The 19479-nt window shown below is 37.8% G+C and overlaps 1 protein-coding gene across 1 annotated transcript in view; it reads right to left on the bottom strand.

Annotated features, from left to right (window-relative positions):
- LOC134793117 (partitioning defective 3 homolog) overlaps positions 1–19479 on the bottom strand; it is an 80300-nt gene that overhangs the window by 59255 nt on the left and 1566 nt on the right. The gene's annotated exons all lie outside the window — the stretch shown is intronic.

Raw genomic sequence — 19479 nt, 5'->3', positions numbered from 1 at the left:
CACAGCACTGCGAGGCAAGACACCACGTGCGCCGTGATACAGGGTGGAATAATCCCGTAAAAGGCTTTGCCCAATAAGTACAACCACTTACAGGGCTTCTGGAGATTGACTTTTAAGTGAATTAGTTGTCTATCTACAGTATAAATAGAAAGGAATATCAACATTCATTATAGGATGCATTCCCGTAGTTACTTTGTGAGTTGCTTATTTATAAGCTACGAGTATTATACTCAATAACCGTATGTTATAATTTTTACAGAACCAATAGATTTTTTAATTCCTTGTAAAGCTCATCATCAGAATTCAGTGTTGTTAAAAGTGGAATATGTAATTTCTATTCTTTCTTTTATTTCATATAGTGAACGATCTATTTAATTTGTTAAAAAGTCGGAATTTTTATTTATAAATACAAAATCCCATCATTCACATCGACAAATCTCATTTATGTTCGGATTGATCCTAGGTCATAGACTAGGAATCCTCTAGACCAGCGGTCGGCAACCTTTTTGCAGCCAAGGGCCACATAGCAGTTAACGAAGTGGACGCGGGCCGCACTTTGTTAATATTCATGACTTTATCAGATATTGTCATTTGTCAATATTACATACAAATTAGCCAGGGAGGCTCGCGGGCCGCTGGTTGCCGACCGCTGCTCTAGACAGAGTTTAGAGCAATTATTTCATGAAACCGATGCTGCCAAAAATACGGGGGTGCGGGGGACGAGGTGAGCGAGGTCCCGTGCATTGGTCCGTTCAAAGAGACGGACGTCACACAGACACTTTCGACTCCAAAATAGAGTAAAACTACCGTATGCGTGGCAGAGGGGGTATTAGAGCTACTATGCTCAGTCTGGAGGATGTCTTGTCTGTGGTGTAGGTATACCCCATTTCATTTACCATGGGGACAATAGAAGATACCCGGCATACTTTTTTTGACACCACATGCTGACTTTGAAGAGTAAAGCTCGAAAAGCAATTGTTAAACAATAGATCAACATTATGGTTCTCTTTGTGCAGTTTCAAGTGGAATCCCGCCATGGTAAATGAAATGGGGTATACCTACAGAAAATAGATATACTTACATAAGTTTTTTTTACACTACGTCGGTGGCAAACAAAACCAAAAAAGTATATTAAATCAGCTCTAGCTCATCACCCCTAGCTAGGTATATTTTTAGCCACGTAACTAGTAACTTAGGTATCTACACCAGTTTTGTTTATTTTTTATTTTCATAATTTCCACGGCTTTGTAAAAGCAATTAGAAACTTAATTTTCCCATCAGTTCCGCTCCGGAACAATGGGAGATATGGTTCAACAATGGTTCGATGAATTATTACCATAATGTTCATCAGTACATATAGTGTTCCTGACGATGAAGAGCTTTCACAATGAACAAAACATCATTATAAGAATTAGAAAAGTTTACACGATCACTAATACCTTTTGTGGGAGAAGTACAGTGTATGCCTCCATTAGCTTGGAACATAAATGCACTTACCTACGTGGGAACAGCTTTCAACCCTCCTAGACATGATACCATACATTGCTTTCTGTTGAAGAATGCTCGCGTTCCAAAGCGTTGCCTTGGGCCCCCTATCATATTCATGGCACGTCATTTGGTTACGTATTACCATCGCTATCATCAAGGAAGTGCTAGGCTATTAAACTTCGGCATACAATACTGTCGACCAAGGTCGGCAGTTCATCATCACGACACTTAACAAAAAAATATACTTAGCTGTAGAACTTGCTGTGAATAGCTTTTCAGATCTTATTCAAGCAGTTCTATTATTTAAAATGCGGAAGTTAGCGCATCTTTTGTGAATTGTAAAGTTGTTATGAAATTCGCAGAGAAGTTATGGTTGACGCAAACCTTGTTATGATTCCGCAACGCAATGTTAACAAATCACTCAACTTTCATGCGTAGTCCGGTGCAAAAGCCTTTTAAGATTAACTAGTCCACATCGTGGGCATGATATGCATAAATATGCAATTTTAGATTGCCTCGTTGCTGTCACCAGACCTTTTTTGAGAAGAGATTTTTTTGAAGAAGAGATGTACGTGGCGACATAATTTGTATATACTTGGTCTGAATTTATTTATATAATTTGTCTGCATTATACATATGTTACTACTTAGTTTCTTATTATTTATTTACTATCGCAGCAAACTAAAACTATGGATGGTGGTGACTGACGAAGACGTGTCGTATCTCCCCACCAAAAGACAAAAATGGTGCAACACATTGAAACGTATTACGTAAATAACCATATTTTTTAGATGCTAGGACTCCTAAAGAAATATCTTACTCTCATGATAGGATTGTCAGTGAATGCATTTATTCAGCGACTGTACTATGTCTAAATCTTTAAGTGAAATATTCTACGGCTACTTATGAAATAAGTTAAACCAAGCATACTTTTTTCAAGAATATATCAGCCATTGACCGCTAATACTGAGCGATGTAAAGACGCATTATGTACGCTCATAGGTAATGTAAATGAAGCACATGTCGGACACTTTCCTTGTCGGAGGCCGGAAAGTGGGTAATTGCTGACTGTCGGTATTTTATTTAGAATTTTATTCGGTGGGGTGCGCACGCGCACCCGAGGGTGAAGCTCGTGGGAGAAAACGAGAGTGAGAACTAGACGCGGCGCTTCTTGCCATGTTTGACTAGTTAGCACCATTAATGATCGCAATTATCAATACTTACGTCTGTTACGTTTTTGCGTTTATGTTTCTCAAAGATGTTTTAAGGTTTTTCTAAAATACTTGTCTAACGTGGCTTCTCATTATATTGTGTATAGGGTTGTACCGGTTTGGTTAAATTTGGTAGAGCGACGAAGGCAGACTCAGGACTACGAAAACGCTTAGAGTTCCTTCCTTTTTCATGTAAACACCTAACGAAATCGGCGGCTACTTAAAGACTACTAATACCAGTAATACCTAATAGGTACATAAGTTAAGTTTCGTCATTACGTGCGCACATTGTTATCATTTTGCCTCAGCTCCGAGTTGACCGCAATGAGTTTAATGTTCAAGTATAAATTCGTTATATTAACCAACTTATTGGCTTGGCAAGTAGGCACTTCGTCTTATCGGCCATTCGGCTAAATCAGGAATCGGGCCAATCCTGATAAATATTAACGAAAATCAATAAACCAAACGGGAGTACGTCAATAAGTGTCTGTTCCTATTTGATAACATTAAATGTATTTTTATTACACTTGGCACCGTACAAGTTCGCAACCTGCACTGAATTTTCGATTTTTAACAGGAAATGAGACGTGTTATTAGTATCAGTGTCAGGTATCACGAAAACACGCACTTGGGTATGAACTTCCGACCCGTAATACCTACACTCTTATCGGAAGACGCGTAGAGAAATATTTTCATTCATTCATCCATTTATTTATCACATTCATGTAAGACTATTTATTGCATTTATGTAAAATTTCGGCAAGGATCTAGTAGCACTGCTTACTTTGCCGTATACATAATATGACAAGAAGTCCTCATGTGCATCAACAATGTGATAACTTATCAGGAGGCACGTCTTCTATTATTGCCTAATTAACTTTCAAAATTGCCGTTGAACATGATCTAGTGTGAAGCGAAGCTCCGAACAATGGGGTGCGATAAGATAAGTGGTCTGCGCAAACCCTTTGCTTGTAGCAAGTAATTTAGATGCCGATAAGAGGTCACGCAGGCTGCGGAAAGGACCGTGCGACATTGCCGGGTTGACAACTACTAAGTACCCTGCTAATAATTCAGTCACAAATGGTAATTAGCTATACATCGGTAACTCGTGGCATTTAGGTAGCACTTAAAATATTAGTTTAATTAATTTCTTTTTTTAGTGGTTGCTTTTTCTCGACTCGTATAGGAAGAACATTGTCACATCACTAGTCTGTGCCTGCTACCTAAATGCCACGAGTTACCGATGTGTAGTATTTACATATAAGTCATAGACTATCGATGACGTATCCATTTCGTAAGTCTTTACGAAATAATTAAAGCTCATCTACATTGCTTAGGTACACTTTACACTCGAAAAACCTTGACATTGAGTCTAGTATCATTGAGTTGACACGAGTATGTACCTTCTCAATAAGTTAGGAAACATTTTTTTTCGTAATGAGTTCGCCCGAGACAGTGAATTTTTCACTTTTTATTTATTTTAATCATTATCTCGTAGAGCCTATTCTTAACTCCGTTAATTATAAATTATAACTCTTGCTCATACTTATCTTTTATTTGATCCGCGTAGTAGTTTTGGGGCTGTCAAGGCTCCAGCCGGCACGTACGAGGCTACGCAGTAGGTGTAGACCCCGACGGTCGCGGCGCAGGACCCCGAACAATGGGAGTGTGCGCCAGGTACTGTTTCATATTGTTTTGAAACGGTGCCGACCATGCTTTGTTCCTGGATCATAAACGCGGCTGCCAATTTACACCAGTATTTTCATAAATAATATAGAGAGTACAGGCAGGCGTGGCTCACTTCGCAACAAGTAGCTAATACAAGACATCCGTTAATACCAATTTTGGTGGCTGGCCATAAGCAGCGCGTAGCGCTTGCGCCACCTAGCGGCCATATCTGTCCTAATCGTAACAGACGCGTTTTGTTAGAGAGTGAGTCTTCTGTACATAGTACTATTATTTATTCTGTGGTACAGGTGCCAGTGGCTCCTTGAAATTATTGAGCCAACTTAAAGTAATTTTGAAATTTGAATCCGACCAATGACAAAGTGTGGCAATGTCATAATTAATGTCAAATTTATATGAAAAAAAGACTTCAAATAATAACACAACACTTTGTTTTCTGTTCAAGTCGGTACAAAATCAGTAAAAAAGACCGAGTTCTTTTCAGTAAATGGTTGTGTTGTGTCCAATTTGATATGGTACTGAAGTACCTAAACAGCACATTTTTATCTGTAGCTGGTTGTACATTAACCTTATAAAGCGCCCCAAAATAGGTCCCAAGTCCCAAACTAACTCTGCTGAACTTAAACAACAATAATCGTTAGTAATTAATACAAATAATTTATTTCGAGAGCGATATTTTTACAGGTAAGTATGTACCTATATGTATGTAGGTAGGCACTTTCAAGTCAGTTTTAGAAGTGTTTTCGAAAGCGCAGTTAACGGTTTATTAATCACATAAAATGATTTTACTGCAGTAGCAGTGGTTAAAGTAATTAGTAATGAAAACGTGCGTAAGTTAATGAATAACAAATAGGATTTCAAAAAATAGGTAAGTAAAATATTTCGTTGGATTAAGATTAGGTACGATTTACGAAATACATACACTGCTTATACTCATGGATTCCGGTAAATTGTACGTATAGATGGAGATTAAGAAACTAAAATTAATTTTACATGTCAGTATAATCCGGCCTTATCATTGCTATGTAAATTATTCATTGCTTTGCTGTAAATCGTAAAATGTCCGATAAAACGAATACAGCTTCTAGTTTTATCAGTATCACATACGAGTACGTATTATGTAGGTAGTAACCTATTGTATTATTTAAATAGGAAATTGGGACTAAATTCACTGAATCGATATATTATAAGTGGTTTTGCGTAATCCTCGGTTCTAATCCCATACTTAGACTTATGTAGTACTTTCCTATGTAAGTATAAATTTGTGTATATACTTAACAAAGCACAAACCCTTATTGGTCATACTACTCATTTTGTGAAACTTCTCTACCTGATATGCGCAGTTTTTCCTTATATAACCGATATTGTTATAATATTTATTTACCTGGCTTGAAAACTGAACTCAATCCATATTCACTATTTCATGATGAACCAGAGACCTTAGGATAGAGCTAAATATATATTTATTTTATGAAATAATACAGGATATCTTAAAGGTTACGTTGTGTTAATCAGCAACCCTATCCTACTGCAATAAAGTTGGTTAAGTAGAGATTACCGTCAGTTGTTCATAATTGATCTCTAGATGCCCACGCGCATATCTGGGCCTTGAATCCTCCACGCCTACGCCACAATATGATAGACAGCTCTGGGATATATCATCGTATGAGGACGTCTACCAAGTGCGGTGGACTTAATGACGGTTATAAGAATGATTCATGAAAGTCAATTGTATTTAAAGCCTGGTTTACTTGGCCGAATGTTTATAGTTTATTAATTTCAGCAATGGGGTAAACTTCTGAAGTAATATTTCTCTGAGCGTCAGTCTCTATTGACTTCCATAAATAAATAAAAAAAAATATCACACAGGCACGAGCATATTTTCAAGTAGGTACCTAATATTATGTAAAGTAAGCTACAGAGATACCTTGTTTTGTGTGTTATAAGTGTTATAACTTGTTTGCATGCGGGGTTAGTTATCTCGGCAACTTAGTGTACTTACATACTTAATATACTTTAATAACAGTATTTTAGATCTGCATACGCAAAGGTTAAAATTTATTTGAGGCAATTTACCTACAAACGAATCAAGTTTTTACATTACCCCATCCAATTTTTCTAAATATTTTAATGAATCCCGATGTAATCTCCATCAGCCGAGGACGGGTTGGTAGCGGGGTTAAAAAAGATAACTTTTTGTAACAATCACGCTTCGAAATCCAAAAAACTTCCTAAAGAAAGGTTCCGTGTGAAACGGCCGCTAACGACAGCGACGGGCAGGCCTTGGAAACCTTATTTCCACTACCTGAGAAAGACAGGTACACATACAAACAGCCATTAGTTTGCTGAGTGTACATTGTGTTAAAATCCATTGTGTACTCATCTAGCTCATCATTCTCATCAACTTTAAAATAACGCAATTTAAAATTATAGGCCTAATGCGTGTCGCGGCGAAATAAGGTCACGTCATGGAGTTCCTAAATTCATTAAGCATACAAGAGCGAGGAGTACTCATAAACAAACGTAACAAATTGGCCTTGAGAACTAAAGCGGTTCCGCACAAAACCGTGTTTCTATGTTAAATTTAGGAAACCACTCAAAGAACAATGGTGGACTTTTGTTGATATTTGTTCATTTTATTGCCCATTGTTGCTGCTTCTTTTTTACGTGTCTGAGAATTTGAGATGTGAATCTGTTGGTTCCTTGTGGTCACCTGGAAGATAATTATAAAGCGGTAGTTAAGTTTGATTAGTTATAGAATTTGTAAAGATTTAGAGTTACTTAACGCCTGTGAAGGCTAATCGGATTCTTCTACCAAATCTGTTTACCTAATGACCTGTCTGGATTTCATCACGTATAGGTACGAGTACCTATTTCCAGAACAATAGGTAAAGTAGAGGGATTTAACATTAACATTTTTTATATTACCCATTTGCCTACTACATACGCTATCGGAAAGTTAGGTATACCTACCAGATATGCGATCTAAGTTCAAAAGAGCCGAATTCATGATGAAATCATTAGAATTTAATCGATTTAGGACGCATGCAAATATTTTACACATTTTTTCCTTTTATTTTTGTTGTTTTTCATACGAATCAAATGCTTGCTTTCAAGAAAAGATGATGATAAATCGGTAAACATACGTGTAAGCAATACTTATATTTTAATTCATATCGTGCGTGATCGCCTTCGTAGACGTATTACCGATTTTTGTCGGCTCGTCCAAAAGTTGCAGTTTGCTTACGACTAAAACAATAGAAACATGAGCTTCGTGTCTCTGCTCTGCGATGTGAATAATAAATCGTGGTAGGCATAATCCAAGTTAGTTTTCCTTAACACCGCTCCGTGAATTACTCATACCTCATACTGATGCTTGAATCAGTAGGTATGTAATATGTATAAGTAGCACTAATGACATTAATGACTGTTTTGGTCGGTCTAACATCTAACATCAGACTATTCAATTGGCTGCTATTTAACTGATCACCAGATTTAGTAAAATTTAATACCAAAAAAATCTATTTTACCACCCTAAAATAATGAATGATCACCAAAATTATAACACCATTTTAATGTGAAATGATTACCAATTTTATTACACTTTACTATCCTTTTAAAGGAAATGACACCAAACTAATCATTATTAACCCAAAAATACTAAATGATTACCAAATTTCAAACCCCATTTTAATGTGAAATGATAACCAAATTTTTACATCTTGCTATCCTATTAAAGAAAATGACACCAAAATAATCATTGTAAACCCAAAAATAGTAAATGACCACCAAAATTAGAACTCCATTTTAATGTAAAATTATAACCAAATTTTTAAATCTTGATATCATATTTAAGCAAATGACTCCAAAATAATCATTGTAAACCCAAAAATAGTAAATGACCACCACAATTGTAACCAAATTTTAATTAAAAATGTGCAAATATTTAATATAATTATCGTTATCCTATTAAATTAATTAATCCACTTGGTCACCTTTTCTAGTAGCATTTTATTTCTGTTACAGTCGCAGTTCTAACCTAACCTAACCCACTTTTCTAGTAGCATTTCGTTTCTGTAAGGGTCGCAGTTCAAACCTAACCTAACCCACTTTTCTAGTAGCATTTCTTTTCTGCAAAGGTCGCAGTTCAAACCTAACCTAACCCACTTTTCTAGTAGCTTTTCGTTTCTGTATGGGTCGCAGTTCAAACCTAACCTAACCCACTTTTCTTATAGCATTTTTTTTCTGTAAGGGTCGCAGTTCAAACCTAACCTAACCCACTTTTCTAGTAGCATTTCTTTTCTGTAAGAGTCGCAGTTTAAACCTAACCTAACCCACTTTTCTCGTAGCATTTCTTTTCTGCAAGGGTCGCAGTTCAAACCTAACCTAACCCACTTTTCTAGTAGCATTTCTTTTCTGTAAGGGTCGCATTTCAAACCTAACCTATCCCACTTTTCTAGTAGCATTTCTTTTCTGTAAGGGTCGCAGTTCAAACCTAACCTAACCCATTTTTCTAGTAGCATTTGGTTTCTGTAAGGGTCGCAGTTCAAACCTAACCTAACCCACTTTTCTGATAGCAGTTTGGTTCTGTATGGGGCGCAGTTCAAACCTAACCTAACCCACTTTTCTAGTAGCATTTCGTTTCTAGAAGAATGATTATTTTGGAGTCATTTGCTTTAATAGAATAGCCAACCTAACCCACTTTTCTAGTAGCATTTCGTTTCTGTATGGGTCGCAGTTCAAACCTAACCTAACCCACTTTACTAGTAGCATTTCGTATCTGTATGGGTAGCAGTTGAAACTTAACCTAGCCCACTTTTTTAGTAGCATTTCGGTTCTGTGAGGATCGTAGTTCTAACCTAACCTAACCCACTTTTATAGTAGCATTTCGTTTCTGTAAAGGTCGCAGTTCAAACCTAACCTGACCTACTTTTCTAGTACCATTTCGTTTCTGTAAGGGTCGCAGTGCTAACCTAACCCACTTAACTGATAGCAGTTTGACTTACTTTTCTAGTAGCAGTAGTAGCATAACGAAATGCTACTAGAAAAGTAGATTAGGTAAGGTAGGTATGCGGTGCGGGGTACGGGGGGTTGAGCGGGAGGGGCTAGTAATTATGGCATCAGTTTATTTGGTAATATGTATACATTTTTTGGTAATCATAGTGGTTTATTTAGGTGAAAATATCGCATTAATTTGGTCTTCAAGATTTGGTGATCATTAATGATTTTTGGTGATCATTCAATATATTTGGTATTTGAATACAATTTGAAGTGCAGTCGTAATTAAAATGGTGGTACTTTTGTATTTTTAGGTCTTATTTTTTTGGTGTTCAGTAATTTTTTTTGGTAAGCATGATTTTTTTATTTAGGGTACCAAAGTATTTTTTGGTGATCATTATATTTGTAGCCTATTCAATTACCAGTTACGTATGTACGTTGTATATGTAAACTAGTTATTAACTTAAAATAATTAAGACAGACAGGTATGTATAATGCAAGATCATGGATTTTCGTTCAGCAAAATGTAAAAAAAAAACATCGGGTTGCACTCCGTGAGTGCCGACAGAAGTGAAAACTCAATGACTAGTCCAAAATGTCTGCAGCACTATGTATAATTGACCCATCCTCCTTTCTATTGAAAAACTTTAGTTCCGAAATTGCTGAATTTCGAAATTTCGTTATCTAATCTCTCTATCACTCTTGCATATTCGAGCGATAAAGAGGCAGATAACTAAATTTCGATTTTCGCGTTTACCGGTAGGCCCTTGTTAACAAACCGCCTTAATGCATCAGTGTCATATTTTATTGTCTGTGAAAACTTGTCAAAAAACAGTTTAAGGCATAGTATGTATAAGTTAGTCTATGAATTTACTGAGTCGGTAGTGCTGCACTCTGGCGGCAGAACATTGCAGTAATATCCCCTATTGTTTAAAATTCGAATAGAAATTGTAAAGTGACCTCGCATCTAAATATATTTGGTCATGATATTTTGAGTTTTATTCACCAGTACTAGAGTTCACTTTTATTAGCGATTTCATCAAGATGTAGCTTTATTGAATTATATTGGAGTGATATAAAGTTAGAATTTAGAATGTAACTGTGAGATCCTCGTATTTCAGCCCGTACAAGATTAGAACATTGAGCTTTATTGCTTAATATAAAAGTCCAGTTTTAAATAATTGACCTGATTATGATACGTTATGACTAAAGTTCTTTGGTGAATAACATTGTCCGTCACACATGACGTCAGCGCGTTACGCGTTACGCTGTCTCGAGTTTCATCATTTTTTCCCCACCTCAAAAAGTGATCAGCGCCGCTAAAGAAGTTTTCACTTCAAAAATCTTAGATTTGTTCAAAATGCGACCCAATGTTATCGGTAGATACTAGATGATACATTTAGGTAGGAAGTTACAGTTACATTTAGGTCGGTATAAGTAATTTATGCATGTGATACACATGATATTATTATTTGCATGTTTTTGCTACCAAACATGTATGTATGTATGTACTTAGTTCTATTTTCAAACACGCAATTACGCATTATCTCTGGTACCATGTTTTAGCAAATAAAAAACTGTTTACCGGTTACAAGTGAACAGGATCTAATCAAAATAATTAATGGTATATATTAAATACCATCCCATGTTAATACATGATGTGATTTGTAGCAGTCCAGTAATCGGACCGTTCGAACCCCTAAGCACACGTATGTGCCTAAAGGGAGCATAAGTTGACTCATTTTTGATAGTACTTCCTAATCTAGTGCCTCGGAATGCCAAGAAGTCTGCCAGTCTAATGTTACACACAAAACGATGCGGTGAAGGATCTGGTGGCAATGATAAGGAATGCGACTGCGGTGTCTTTGTCGCATTACTGGACTTGACACGGCACTGCACGTGTGCATGACTCAGTTTCGAGGACCATGTATGGTACGCCCACTATGTATTTATCACTAGTAACAATGATACAATTGCGTTAGCAAAAATTTGTGTATTTAAAAAGTCTGTTCATGATTTAATTAAAAGGTTGATCCTGTTCTTGTGATTGATAAGGAACCAGTATAACTTATTTTTGGCTGTAGAAAGTTTATTCGTACCTCAGAGGTAGTCTTGGGCTGTGCGAAAATTGCTGATAAATACTTAAGAGCGCTCTTACAAGAAAAGTCGAAATAATGCAAAATTGATGATACTAGTCGACGAAATTCAGGACTTTGCGCTCATTATTAGAAACAATGAGTACTTGTTCCAGTAAAAGCGTCTTCTTATCTTTATAAATATCGTTGTAAATATTAGAAAAAGGACTTATTAAATTAGTAATGATTTTTTTTCTGATGGTCGTTTCCGAAAAACCCCGTGAAGCACTGAATGGCGAGCTCTTATTTGGAAATGTTGAGAATTTTACTCTGCTAAACCTGGCTATTTTGTATTACTAATACCCTGTACTTTAGGCATATCAAACTATATTTTTCCTACATACCTTTGAGAAAGAGAAAATCAAAGTAAAACGAACTCGATTTTCTCTCCGAAACAAGTGTCAATTCCTACGAAAATCTACTTAATATCGAAGTCATTTTCATACTCAAGCAATCTGCAACGTTTGCTTATACTGTTGGTATACATTAGTGTTTATGAAATTCTACTATAATTTTTTGGCAATTTTTTGAAAACTACTCTATATTACCGATGACGCGCGCTGCGCCAGCTCAGTGCCGCGGCAGAGCTTGTAGAGGCAGGACGTGTGTCGGTCGGCTCCGCACATTTTCAACGGCGACGACGAGGTTTTTTATCATTGTGTGCGGCGGGCGCCGTGTAAAACGCTATACTGTGTGCGTGTAAACCGCAACGAGAGACTTTGATCCTAGCACTGTTTTTATAGTATTATAATTTATAATGGTACAGTTTAATAAACTACCGGACAGGATTAAAAATATTTGACACGACCTGACATTCTATATGTATTTATTTGACTCAAGATAGTTCTCAGGGTCTGATGATGGAGCCGGAAGGTGGTCACCGGTACCAATCAACCATGCAACTAAACCACTTCGTGTTTAGGCTCCTTTTTGTTCATCTCAACAAGATCTTTGACACAAGATAGTACTCAGGGTCTGATGATGGAGCCGGAAGGTGGTCACCGGTACCAATCAACCATGCAACTAAACCACTTCGTGTTTGGGCTCGTTTGATTCGGCTCAACAAGATCTTTGACTTAAGATAGTACTCAGGGTCTGATGATGGAGCCCGAAGGTGGTCACCAGTACCAATCAACAATGCAACTAAACCACTTCGTGTTTAGGCTCGTTTTATTCGTCTCAACAAGATCTTTGACTTAAGATAGTACTCAGGGTCTGATGATGGAGCCGGAAGGTGGTCACCGGTACCAATCAACCATGCAACTAAACCACTTCGTGTTTGGGCTCGTTTTATTCGTTTCTATAAGATCTTTGACACAAGATAGTACTCAGGGTCTGATGTTGGAGCCGGAAGGTGGTCACCGGTACCAATCAACCATGCAACTAAACCACTTCGTGTTTGGCTTCGTTCGATTCGTCGCAACAAGATCTTTGACACAAGTTAGTACTCAGGGTCTGATGATGGAGCTGGACTGTGGCCACGGGTACCAGTCTACCATGTAACTGAACCACTTCGTGTTTGGGCTCGTTTGATTTGTCGCAACAAGATCTTTGACACAAGGTAGTACTGAGGGTCTGATGATGGATCCGGAAGGTGGTCACCGGTACCAATCAACCATGCAACTAAACCACTTCGTGTTTGGCTTCGTTCGATTCGTCGCAACAAGATCTTTGACACAAGTTAGTACTCAGGGTCTGATGATGGAGCTGGACTGTGGCCACGGGTACCAGTCTACCATGTAACTGAACCACTTCGTGTTTGGGCTCGTTTGATTCGTCGTAATAAGATGTTTGACACAAGATACTACTCAGGGTCTGATGATAGAGCTGATGATGATAGACAGGTACCCGTCGCCACCTTCGCGCTCCATCATCAGACCCTGAGTACTACCTTGTGTCAAAGATCTTGTTGAGATGAATAAAACGTGCCTAAACACGAAGTGGTTTAGTTGCATGGTTGATTGGTACCGGTGACCACCTTCCGGCTCCAACATCAGACCCTGAGTACTATCTTGTGTCAAAGATCTTGTTGAAACGAATAAAACGAGCCTAAACACGAAGTGGTTTAGTTGCATGGTTGATTGGTACCGGTGACCACCTTCCAGCTCCATCATCAGACTCTGATTATCACCTAGTGTCAAAGATCTTGTTGTGACGAATCAAACGATCCTAAACACGATGTGGTTTAGTTGCATGTTTGATTGGTAATGGTACCTTCCAGCTCCATCATCAGACCCTGAGTACTGTCTTGTGTCAAAGATCTTGTTGAGACGAATCAAACGAGCCCAAACACGAAGTGGTTTAGTTGCATGGTTGATTGGTAATGGTACCTTCCAGCTCCATCATCAGACCCTGAGTACTGTCTTGTATCAAAGATCTTGTTGAGACGAATCAAACGAGCCCAAACACGAAGTTGTTTAGTTACATGATAGACTGGTACCCGTGGCCACCTTCCAGCTCCATCATCAGACCCTGTGTATCTTCAGTATCAAAGATCTTGTTGAGACGAATCAAACGAGCCTAATCATGTTACTACATGGTTGATTGGTATCCGTGACCACCTTAATCATCATCAGATCCTCAGTACCAGTTCGTTTTTAAACCCTCGTTGATACAAACTTTACAACCTATAGGTACCAAATGCAATGACGAAACATGTAAATAAGCGAGTAGGTACCTATAATTTCTTTCGAGTAATATACCTTCATAAGTACGAGTATGGGGCTATTCATAAATTACGTCGTTTCAAATGGGAGGAGTGGGGGGGGGTCTGGACATCGGATGATGGTAACATGACGTAGGAGGAAACAGATTCATCCGAAGCTTGATTTTTGGATGATTTGAGGGGGGGGGGGGGGTCAAAAATCGTCAAAAATAGATGACGTTATTTATGAACAGCCCCTATGTACATTTGCACTGCATTTAGTATTTTCGTACTTACCAAATAACAGTTTTAGAACTTTAAAAGTTAAGTACAGTTAGTGTTGTTATGGTTGATTTCAATATGCTTCGCGAAGGATCAAGAATGTTTAATCCATCATTGTAGTGCGAGTGTGGTAGAAGGGATCGGCATACTGAGCTCGCACGGCCTGCCGCAGCGCGTAAAATACCTAAACTCGCTCAACGCCGAAATGTAATAGCGCTCTTAAAGTACCTATTTATTGAATCTTCCAATTAGCCCCTACCCTATATCTCTATTCATTGTTCGCCTGTTATGTAAGTAATAATTTACATACATGCCGAACTAACTCATGGTAAACTTTAAGAAGTAAAACGCAAAGAAGATTAGATACATCTAAACAAGGCTTGACATTTATCGCATAGTAATTAGAGCAACATCTGCTACTACATCTAACGACGATCGGTTTTTGTGCGGCGGCGGCGTGTCCTGTGGGTCAAGCAATAAACGAGACGTAAACGGCTTAGAGACCGTTGTACTTCCAATCCAAACGAGGCCGACCAGCTCGGATGCTTCAATGAAATAAGTAGTGTGGTGGAAATCTTAGAAATTGCTGAAACTCAGCTGAATAATACGAATACATAGACAAAACAAACTATTGTTCGACGACCGGTCTGGCCTAGTGGGTAGTGACCCTGCCTATGAAGCCGATGGTCCCGGGTTCGAATCCTGGTAAGGGCATTTATTTGTATGATGATACAGATATTTGTTCCTGAGTCATGGTTGTTTTCTATGTATTTAAGTATTTATATACATATTATATATATATCGTTGTCTGAGTACCCACAACACAAGCCTTCTTGAGCTTACCGTGGCTTGGTCAATTTGTATAAAAAATGTCCTATAATATTTATTTATTACTTATTATTAGATTCTACTAGCTATACGCGAAAAACGTAAAATATTTAATAATATGAAAAATTACGGACTTTTGGGTTGATTGAACTCAAATTGGCTCTAATTTGGCTTTTGTCAAATTATCTATGGCCGCGGCTAGAACTACCGGTAAACATATGTTTTCTATTTATGTGTAATGAAATGTATGTTGTACATTATGTACAGTATTCAGCTACAGAGTTACGGACACCCTCTGGCCCTACAAAGTACAATCTTCTGTGTAAATGCACTAATTAACTGCACCTTCCTGACCTGACTTATTTAACTGCACCTTGCTTGACTGAGTTCACAGAAGCTATATACAAGCCGACAACTATGTTATTTGCCAAATATTTAGGTAATGTTCAGCTTTGTTTCAGCACTCAGCGTTCAGTGTTGTTTAGTTTTTATATGTAATATTTATAACGCATTGGACTATATAGTCTGTAAGTGATATGTATTATTTTAAATAAATAAATGAATAATTAATATGTAGTTGTAGAGATCAGATTGCAGAGCTGACTACATGTTTCGTAATGGCAAACTAACACAATTAGCTTCCAAGTACCTACTTGATAAGTTAACTTACCTAGGGAATAATCGATGGCCTCCACCTCTTTAATTATCGTACAGTGACCTTAGCGCGGTGTAAACGATCCGGTTCAAACCATGTTAAACTCATCGTGTAGGTCTGATGTATTTGGCTGCATAAGACTTAGGGTCGGTTGCACCAAACCGTCTGTCACCGTTAAAGTGTTCGCTAAATTTTATTGTATGGGAATTTTCTAGTTCTAATGCTGAGTGATGTTGATCAGTCTGTCAAGTGTGGTTGGTACAACCCGCCCTTAATAAAGATCTTAAAAAGACACTTGACTGTCCTCTTCTTTAATACACAAATCTGGAATCGCTTCAGTCTCGCCTTAAGTTATTTAAAATCGCTTAAATAAAAATATACCGACAACGGCAACATGTGGAAGCCATTATCAACGTACACCGGCCGAGTCGGAAAGCAAAATAATTACCGACAAGTTACATTTTATTACGATAGCCGTAGAGGCTATTTTACTGAATGCTATTAATTATGTCGTGTTTTTTATCAGCCCAGCCTACACGGTTAAGAAAAAATCGAGAGTTTCGTTCGGCCAAAGACCTGCCATCCATCCACTTGACCTGACAGGAAACTCGACATATGGTGCCCGGGAAGGCCGGAGATTTTTTTTTGATCACTTGTTGAGATTTATTGTCACTTTGAATGCTTGGGATTTAATATGGATCATTTGGTTTCTTTCAGATTCAGATATTTATTAATAAAATTCCAATTTGAACATTTTAACTTCAAATTGAAATTAAGGGGATAGGCTATAGAAGTTTATTGTTTCTGGGACTATTGTTATGTCACAACCATTAAAATATTATGGTTTTATCGAATATAAAGGAATCCGACCGAATCACACAAGGGTCCTATTGTTATGTGTTCAATTTTATAGTTTTTCTTGAAGAATTGCCACACAGTGCTCGTAAAACTTGAAGAGAGAGGAAACTTCTAGACACGAGATCAAATTATATTCCTCTTCAGTGATGGATTATCCGAAATGAAACGTGTTGGGAGTTTTTGATGGCTGTCATATTTCTGAGAACCGGTCCCGCGGGCCGCGTGCCCGTACAATAGCCGAGGAAGGCGCCGCACATACCTGCAGGGCTTGCCCCGAGGCCCACCATTGTTTTGTCTACCTTCATATTTTGGTTTTTTACCAAAGTGAAAACATGACAAAACTTTCGTGATACGTGACTTTAAATATAAATCCTGAAAACATTTTGTTTTTCAGAAAACTCGTAATCTTCTCAAGTAAATTCCTCTCTTTAAATTTTACATTCCGGCGCGTAATCCAGCTTTGATCCGGTAAACTGCATCTTGCATCTGAAACTAACATTCCTAAGCTAAGTTGCTAAGAAGCGTGTCGATTTTATCACATTGTTTCGCCAGTGGACCGGCAGTGGGCTCGTTAGGTCGCAGTTTAACCTCAGCCCTGTAATTTTAAAAACGTCGCAATTCCATAGAGGAATCTCCATCACTTGTGTTCTTTTTGAAATAAAGAAGGCACTTGTGCAACGGTGCAACCGATCATGCAGAAAGGGGCAAATGCTACGTTTGCCAAAACTAAAGTACCTATTCTAACTACATATTTGCGCAAGGATGACGTTGGGTTGCTAAATCGATGTGTGTATAAAATTCATGCATTATGTATGAAAATAATTACTCCTATTCGAAATTGGTCGGCCGCTGCAATTATTTTTTTCCGTTTAAAACCGTGTTAGTGGAAACTAGTGCCTACGAGTAAACAGGTGGACCTTAACGCAATTTAGCGTTCGCGATCATTCTAAAATTACGACAGGTATTTGCTATAAAACTGGTAAACATGATCTAGTATTTGTAAAACCTATAGGTAACCGATATGCTAGCTATTAGGCCATGCCCATGCTCTAAGATAAGCATTCTAATTAAAAAGGAACCTTAAACTAGGTTATTTATTTATTACAGGTTAGTAGGTACCTACGTATATTCCTCCCGAACATGAGAAAATATTGAACTCGTAAGTAAGTATCTAGGTTCGCACACAAACTTAACATGCAAACGTTAGTATCTACTGCAAAGGTATAAGTACATATCGCAAGGTCGGGTCTTCCTACGATCGCATATTTCTTTGCAACGCCAGTGGCGGTGAAGGCAGGTGCGCTGCAAGTGAATGTCTATTGCTAATGATGGAAGATAAAGGTCTCACAATCGAACGTAACGCTCACAAGTGCTCTGTTATTGTTTGTTGAACATGTTAAACATATAACATGATGTAAGAAACCCAGTGAGCTAAGGTAAGGCAGCAGTGATTAAGATACCAATACCTAGCTTATTAGTTTAACTAATTAACGTTTTTAACGGTCTCATTTCTAAAACATCAAGAAATAGGTACCTATATAGAATGACTGCCCGTAATCCGAATGTTCCACTAATCCGGCTCTCTTGTGTCTGTATGCCGGATTAGCGAGATTGTACTGTAATTTACAGAGAACTAAGCGTAAAATGATAATAAGTAGCCGTTTCCTTAGGGCCCTTAGGGATAAGCCAACACGTCGAATGTTTGTGTTGGTTTTGATTTACCTACTTAACACTTACGTAATGAACATAATAAGTAATTCAAGACTTCTTTCTATTTGAAGTGTTTATTAAATCGGCTACACGCATGAATAGTTCCGATGGAACTTGCACAAGTTTATTTATGGCAAGGATTTATATTCCTTATAGGTATAAATTTGTCGGGAAATAGGAGAAGAGGAAATAGTTTCACTATCTTTGGCAACATTAGCAGGAAGTGGTGTATTTTTTTGCGCATATTTCCTGCAATTAATGGTAAATGTGAGTTAATAATAAAGCTGAAATCCGGTCAAAAGGTTTGGTCCTTCGGGCCGGATTTTTTACGACAGTTTCTCAATAGTGAAGTTGAGTGGGTTTGAAATCAGAATAGATGGCATATTCGCGCATTATGTAAAATTCGTACTAAGTCTCTCCTAACTAAGAATATAATAACTTAATAACGACCCAAAAGTGTGTCATCTGCAACCATTATTATGAAATTAAAGTAGTCTAGGCAGGTATCTGTGAATGTCTTCTTACTCGTCTGTATCTATGGACCGGAGTCTTAGTCAGCAATCTAGTTTGACCGCATCGCCTTCTCGTTTCTGAGTAGTCATAATTCCGAATAGATACTTGCATTGTCGCGAAAGTGGTTCTTGTGGCACGGCCGAGCATTCCATAGCCAAACGATCATTACGCAAAGGAAAAACAATGGTCTAGAAGTCTAGATGAGAGCAAAACCTAACTGGAATGCAGGTATGCACGTCATTAGAGACATAATATAATGCGGTATTTATGTAAAATTAAGTACCTATGTAGGTGTTTAAATGCTGAGCTTTATACAGGATTCAGGAGACGTGAGCAGGACTAATACTGCGCATTTCGTATCAGTATTAGTGAGGTTAACGTTAATTATCTAATCTTGTTGAAAAAAAAAGTTATTAATTTATTTACGACATGGGGGCTGTCCATAAATTACGTCATCGATTTTTGACCCCC

This window comes from Cydia splendana, chromosome 8 (assembly GCF_910591565.1).
Source record: "Cydia splendana chromosome 8, ilCydSple1.2, whole genome shotgun sequence".
NCBI classification, from domain to species: domain Eukaryota; kingdom Metazoa; phylum Arthropoda; class Insecta; order Lepidoptera; family Tortricidae; genus Cydia; species Cydia splendana.
The sequence above is the reverse complement of the archived record's forward strand: the minus strand, read 5'-3'. Positions and strand labels throughout refer to the sequence as shown.